We start from the raw sequence: 7,239 nt of genomic DNA on the forward strand, positions 1-7,239 counted from the left end.
GAAACAGCCCAAGTGTCTGTCAGTGGACGAGTGGATTAAAAAGCTGTGGTACATATACAAAATGGAATACTATGGGGCAATGAAAAATAAGGAAATCTTATCTTTTGCAACAACATGGATGGACCTGGAAACTATTATGTTATGTGAAATAAGCCAGGCAGAGAAACAAAAATATCATATGACCTCACTCATTTGAGGAATCCAAGGAACAATGTGAACTGAGGAACGGAATTAAACCTAAAGGAGAAGGTGGAGGGAGCTTTTGGGAGGGGGGCAAGGGAGATGTTGAAGGGAATACAGGGGTGGGGAGATGCAATTGGGGCGACACTAGAATCTATGTAAATACAATAAATTAAATAATAAATAAATAAATAAAAATTTTAAAAATTGGAAAGTTTATAGACAATTGTAACAAAATGCTTGTTAACATACCTAAAATTCCCAAATTGAAAAATAGCAACTATAAACTACAAGCACACACAAAATCTTTTTTTAAAATGAGATTTTAATATGCTTTTAACATCCTTTTAATGTGCTATTGGATTTGGTTTGACAGTATCTTGAGATTTTTTTTTGCATTTATATTCATAAGAAATCATGGTCTGTAAAAAAACAAACAAATAGCCCTGGCTGGTTTGCTCAGTGGTAGAGCGTCGGCCTCGTGTGCAGAGGTCCCGGGTTCGATTCCAGGCCAGGGCACACAGGAGAAGCGCCCATCTGCTTCTCCGCCCCTCCCCCTCTCCTTCCTCTCTCTCTCTTCCCCTCCCGCAGCGAGGCTCCATTGGAACAAAGGTGGCCGGGCGCTGGGGATGGCTCCTTGGCCTCTGCCCCAGGCGCTAGAGTGGCTCTGGTCGCGGCAGGGCAATGCCCTGGAGGGGCAGAGTGTCGCCCCCTGGTGGGCAGAGCGTCGCCCTCTGGTGGGCGTGCCAGGTGGATCCCGGTCGGGCGCATGCAGGAGTCTGTCTGTCTCTCCCCGTTTCCAGCTTCAGAAAAATACAAAAACAAAACAAAACAAATAAACAACAAAAAAAAGATTTTGTGCATTTTCCCTTTAAGAGGGTGCCTGTATGTCTACAGAATCCTTTTCTTTCTGGCAGACAGAAACCTCACTGCTTTTCTTAGCCAAATGTGACTGTGTCTTCCCAGCCCTGGTGCTCTCGGCTATGGAGCCCAGCTTGGAGTTTAGACCACGCACTTCTCAGCTGAAATATCTATCTGGCATCTCAGCCATGGCTTTTGGGAGTGGGGCTAGCCCTTTTCATGTCTCCATCTTTTTTTTTTTTACCAGTCTTAATGTACCTTTTTTCTCAAATCCTTGGTTATAAGACTCCTCATTAAAAGTTGAGAACCTCAATTTAGTCTGAGTTGGTTATTTTGGATGATTGCTCTTAAATTTAGTTCTAAGTTCCCATTGGGTCCTGAGAAAAAGTGGGTGTAGCATCCACTTACTCTGCTGCCATCTTGGATCACCCTAAATAGAACAAATTCTAAGCAATATATCTGGTCAAGCCTACAGGGACCTCAAAAATGGCACATGCTCTGTTTAAACAATAGAGATGGAAAGGTATGATTGAGGGATGGATGTTATCTGGAAAATTTTCCTGCTTATTATGTCAGTTGACCAATGTGTTTATACATACAGCCATAGCTTCCTATTATATCTTCATTCCTACCAATCCAAACTCTTCTCTCTCATGGTAATTCATCCCTATTCTCTGTCCTCCCAATGTCTACTGGATTCAATCCCACAGTCCCCTAAAATTGGTCTCCAAAATCACCCATAAGTTCCACAATTTCACTGAAAGTCAAAGCTACACTGACTCCTTATTATGACCTGTAATGTCACATTGTCCATAACCTCTTGATGTTCAAAATGGTACCTGCAGATAATACAATCACTTGGGGGCTCATTAGAAATTGATAACCTCAGGTCCCACCTCAGCCTACTAAAGTAGATTGTACAAGGTACTGAGATCCCCAGGTAACTGAGAAATACATTAAAGTTTGAGAGGCACATGTTAGCCTCTGCCTTTCTCACCTTCTTTCAGCATCTAGAACAATGCCTGGCACATATGAGGTGCTCAATAAATGTTTTTTCAGGAAATCAAATTACCAAATCTTATAAACACTTTGTAATCCTCACCGTGTTTAAACTCTCTTAATTACAATATGTAAACAGCAACCACCACTTCATTATTCAACAGCCATTTCTTTCCAGATTTTCATCCTACTGCTTCAGCTTCAGCTTCTCAGTCTGATTTGGTGGACAATCATTATTAGTTTATTATTTAAATGTTGTCTAAATTTTTAAAAAAGTGTTGTTATTGCCCAGGGTTGTGTCATATTGTCTTCTTCACATCTATATGGTTTTTCTAGTGAATTCATATTTTCTCAGTTTTCACTAATATGTATTCATAATTCCCAAGACTTTATCTCCACCTCAAATGTGCACCCCCTCTCCCCAATGCCATGCTTATGTATCTAGTTTACGAATATTTCTCATTCATTACCACATAGACTTCAACATGAAGTATCAGAATGATACATTTTCTCCCTGTCCTGCCTCTTACAAGTCCCCTTACCTCTACCATCACATGCCCTTCACTTCCGCCACCATCTTATCTCTATTGTGAGAAGGTGAAAATTACTTTGCACTCTCCCTCACTTTCTACAAGTCAAACTAATTGCCAACTCCTAATTTCTACATCTGGATTTACTGTATTCATACCAATGGGATTTTTGAAATGTATCTGAGGTAGTCATTTCCTCTGCAGTGTCTAAAACCATAAGAGGAAATTTTTTTTCCCTATCTGATGTATGTATTCTGATGTGACCAGAGAAACACCATTCTCAGCAAGACACTCTAGTCAAGACCTGGAGAAATCTAGAGATAGAGATAAAGAGAGAATCTCAACAGAGATGCTCTAAGGGTCACCTGGCTCTTCCTTCCTGGAGCTTGGTCTTTATTATCCTTCCAAAGACTTTCCCTTTTTGGACATAATCTTTGGATTTCTGTGACATGAAAATAAAAAAGGACCCACAATCTTCAGATATCTGAAAGGCCACATCAGGATCCATCATGTTCAAAGGCCTGTGATTACTGGCTGGCTTCTTGGGGTGTCATAACCTAATAGACTGGATGTATACCAATCCACTCTCAGAAGGTGTCAGGGACTTCACAAACCTGGCACTAGTCCCAGCAGAAAAGATATTATCTCATTAAAAATTACACTTATGCCTGACCCATGGTGTCACAATAGATAAAACATCAATCTGGAATGCTAAGGTCTCCAGTTTAAAACCCTGGGCTTGCCTGGTCAAGGCACATATGAGAAGCAACTACTAGGAACTGATGTTTCCTATTCTTCCACCCTTTCTCTCTCTCTCTAAAATCAATAAATAAAACACTTAAAAAATAATTTCAAAAATTACACTTATCCAATAAACCTTTAACTCCAAAAAACTAAAAATGTATCAACTGTTCAAAATAACATCTGATTTGTGGTTCTTCATAAAATTATTATTTAGAAGGGAGAACATAATATTGGGGCTTGCCTTGGATGTAAGAGCCTTGGATAAGACCAAAGTGTTTCTTTTTTTTTTTTTTTAACCATATGTATAGTCTACTCTCTTAAAATCAATATGGCTCCATGATAAGATTTAGCCATTCTTCTTTCCCCCTTAGGATGCCATAGGCAGTGCTCAGAGATAGCCTTGTCCAGTAGAAAGAAAGCATGCGACTATTAACAAATACATAAAACATCAATCAATTTTTCTTATGTGAGTTAATGTTGTCTGAACCATTCTGTACACAGATAAGTTGGGAAAATATTAAAATTTGAAAGGATGAAAACCAGTGTTTGGGACTGGGAGGTGGGTTTGGTAGAATCCTCTTAAAGATGCCAGGAATGGGCTGATAACTGGGCCTGGCAGCACGACTGTCCATTTCCCTATTGAAAGAAATAGGTATGGTATAACCCCTCTACTTCAAGCACAGGTCACATAGACCACAGGGGTCTAGGTTGTATTAGAGTTATGCGTCATGTCTTTGAATGAGCAGCTATACAAGTATTTAAAATGGAAGTTGGTGAAGGAGAAGCAGAGAGCGAGGGGACAGGGGCCAGCTGCAGAGGACATAGTCTTTAAGACTTTCCTCTAGTGGGCACCTGCTCAACTTAATTCTATCCATGCTTGAGCCAAAAATGCTTCTTCTAGGTCAAATTTATGTCCCACGAGCCCTCAATGAGTTCTAACTTGAGCAAAATAATACCCAGCCTCATTTTCTTATAGTCTATCTCCCGCCATGGCACTCTATCATCTATCTATCTATCTATCTATCTATCTATCTATCTATCTATCTATCATCTATCTATCATCTATTTATCTATCATCTATCATCTATCTATCTCCCCATTTTATCCATTTAACTAGTGTTTATTGAGATTCTGCCCTGGAGTAACTTTAAATATCTTTAAAATAAGGGGGGGGGGGATCAAGTTGAATGTCTGTGTACCAGGCAGGGCATAAATATTATCTTATTTAATTATTATTATTTTTTTTAGTAAAGGAGAGGCAGACAGGAACAGACAGACAGAAAGAGAGAGAGATGAGAGCATCAACTCATAGTTGTGGCATCTTAGTTGTTCATCAATTGCTTTCTCATATGTGTCTTAACTGGAGGGCTCCAGTTGAGCCAGTGACCCCTTGCTCAAGTGAGTGACCATGGGCTTAAGCCAGCAATGTTGGGCTTCAAGCCAATGACTTTTGGGCTTAAGCCAGCAACAATGGGGTCATGTCTATGATCCCATGCTCAAGCCAGAGACCCTGCACTCAAGCCAGTGACCTTGGAATTTTGAACCTGGATCCTCAGCTTGCCAGATTGATGCTCTATCCATTGTGTCACTGCCTGTTCAGGCTCTATTTATCTTTTTAACTTATTGATTTCAGTGAGAGAGTAAGGGAGAATGTAATGCCGTCATGGCCAGGCAGGTCCACATTGAATTTGGGTGGATGGTAGTGGAATTGCAGAGCTGGAAAGTGTTGAGCCATTCCCATTTATTGGAGACTCGCAGAGATGAAAGAGCAAATCAGCAAAAGAAAAGTGATTTACTCAGTGGAGGGCAAGGGATTAGGAACATGGCCTCTCATGGTGGTGGCTGAGAGAATCAGGGAACCACAACTCATGGTGATGGGAGAGCAATCTTGGAGAATTGCCACTTAAAAAAAGCACCCAAGCCCTAGCCGGTTGGCTCAGTGGTAGAGCGTCGGCCTGGCGTGCAGGAGTCCCAGGTTCGATTCCCGGCCAGGGCACACAGGAGAAGTGCCCATCTGCTTCTCCAACCCTTCTCCTTTCCTTCCTCTCTGTCTCTCTCTTCCCCTCCCGCAGCTGAGGCTCCATTGGAGCAAAGGTGGCCCCGGGCACTGAGAATGGCTCTGCGGCCTCTGCCTCAGGCGCTAGAATGGCTCTGGTTGCAGCAGAGCGACGCCCCAGATGGGCAGAGCATTGCCCCCTGGTGGGCCAGCTGGGTGGATCCCCGTGGGGCGTATGCGGGAGTTTGTCTGACTGCCTCCCCGTTTCCAACTTCAGAAAAATACAAAAAAGAAAAAGCACCCATAGCTTTTCATAAAGACACACCGGTGGCTTTCTGCACGTGCTCGCACATTAAACCTTCAAAGTGCCTGCAGCGGGGAAACCAGCGAGCAAGCTTAACCACAGCTGTTTTCCCTACAGAGAGAGAGAAGGAAACAGGAACATCAAGCTGCTCTTGTATATGTCCTGACCAGGGATCAAACCAGCAACCTCTCAGTTATTAGCCAGGGCCTCTTATTTAATTTTCTAGATTATTTTATAAAGTAGATGTGAGAGCCCAGCTATGAGCTAGAGCCCAGAAAACCTGTGCAGAAGCTATGCCAAAGGACATGACCGGGAAATAGGAGCGCATGCGCAGTTGCTCCCACAGTTATATAACCTGCTTCCTTATCTATAGTTCACTTCCGCAGAAAGCGGGTCGCGCATGCGTGAATTCTTCTGCACCATATAAAACTGGACTTGGGAAATAAAGTGCGTAGCAGTTCTGTACCTTTCTCTCCCTCATATTGACTCCTGGTGCATTCTTTTCCCTTGGTACTGCTGCACCTCCCAAAGGACCTCTTGACCCTGACAGTAGGTCTTAGAATTCCGTTTTATCTATGAGAAAACTGCAGCTCAAAGAGGTTGAGTGGCTTTCCCTAAAACATATTGCCTAGAAGGCAAAATATTAAAATTTATGGTGGTTCTTTGAGCCTAGGCTTTGTCACCAACACCAAGCTAAATTTTAAGGGTAAGAGAGCATTCATACAGCAAGTGGATGGACTACTTTCCTTATGTTACTTCAATACCTGGGCTCTTATGAAAATGAGGTAAGAATGAGAAAGCCCAATCCACCATAAATCAGTGGGTCCATTTTTGAAGTTTCCAGGAATGCAAGCTAGATATGAATTATGATTCTGGGATATGGATCACTTCTCTCAGGAAATATAGATATCTGTACCCATTTCTGCTCCAGAGCTTGGTATAATTGACAATACAAAATTGAAAAGGTAGTCTCTAAAAACCCTAAAACCTTGTCCTTAATAGAAGTTCTATTGTGAGAGGTGCCTTTTCCAGGAAAAATGCCCTCTTTGCGTTTTATAAATATGCAGAAATTTTTAACTACTGTCCCAGTCTTTCTTATTTGGGCAAGCTTGAATGGCTTCTCTATGGCCAGACTCCTCCTTTGGGAGACTTGAACCTCATGGTTATCCACCCAGCACCTTTCCAATCAACACTTGATTGTTTGAAGTTTTTTAAATGAAAGGTGTTTTATTCTGCCTTTCCTGATGCAACCATCTGATAAGACCAGAATCTGGATAATCCAGACTATCTAACCACTTTTTGCCTTAATTGCTCAGCCCACATGAAGATAATTTACTCAATTCTGCACTTCATTTTGCACGTGTAAATAAAATCTGATGTAGTTGCTCAACCACTGTTCATTCAAGTTAACAAGCAACTAAGACTCTGCAATGCATTGGTATTTCAGACTCAACCTTGATTTTACTTTGAGCCTTCAAACATATATGCTTGTTGGTGTGCCTGTACAGGTAGATGCCACATGTAACCTCGTACACCTAGGCTCTAAAACATAGCTAATAATTGTGAAACCTAAGAAGTGGGCAGAATAATTTTTTTTCTCTGTATTTCAAATAGTAAATTAGTGG

General features: G+C 41.6%; 1 non-coding gene across 1 annotated transcript; it reads left to right on the forward strand.

The window, feature by feature from the left end:
- Positions 1-623: 623 nt before the first annotated feature.
- TRNAT-CGU (transfer RNA threonine (anticodon CGU)) lies at positions 624-699 on the forward strand. The gene has a single exon. It is a non-coding gene; the product is annotated as a tRNA-Thr (tRNA).
- Positions 700-7,239: the final 6,540 nt, after the last annotated feature.

This window comes from Saccopteryx leptura, chromosome 6 (genome assembly GCF_036850995.1).
Source record: "Saccopteryx leptura isolate mSacLep1 chromosome 6, mSacLep1_pri_phased_curated, whole genome shotgun sequence".
Lineage (NCBI taxonomy): Eukaryota > Metazoa > Chordata > Mammalia > Chiroptera > Emballonuridae > Saccopteryx > Saccopteryx leptura.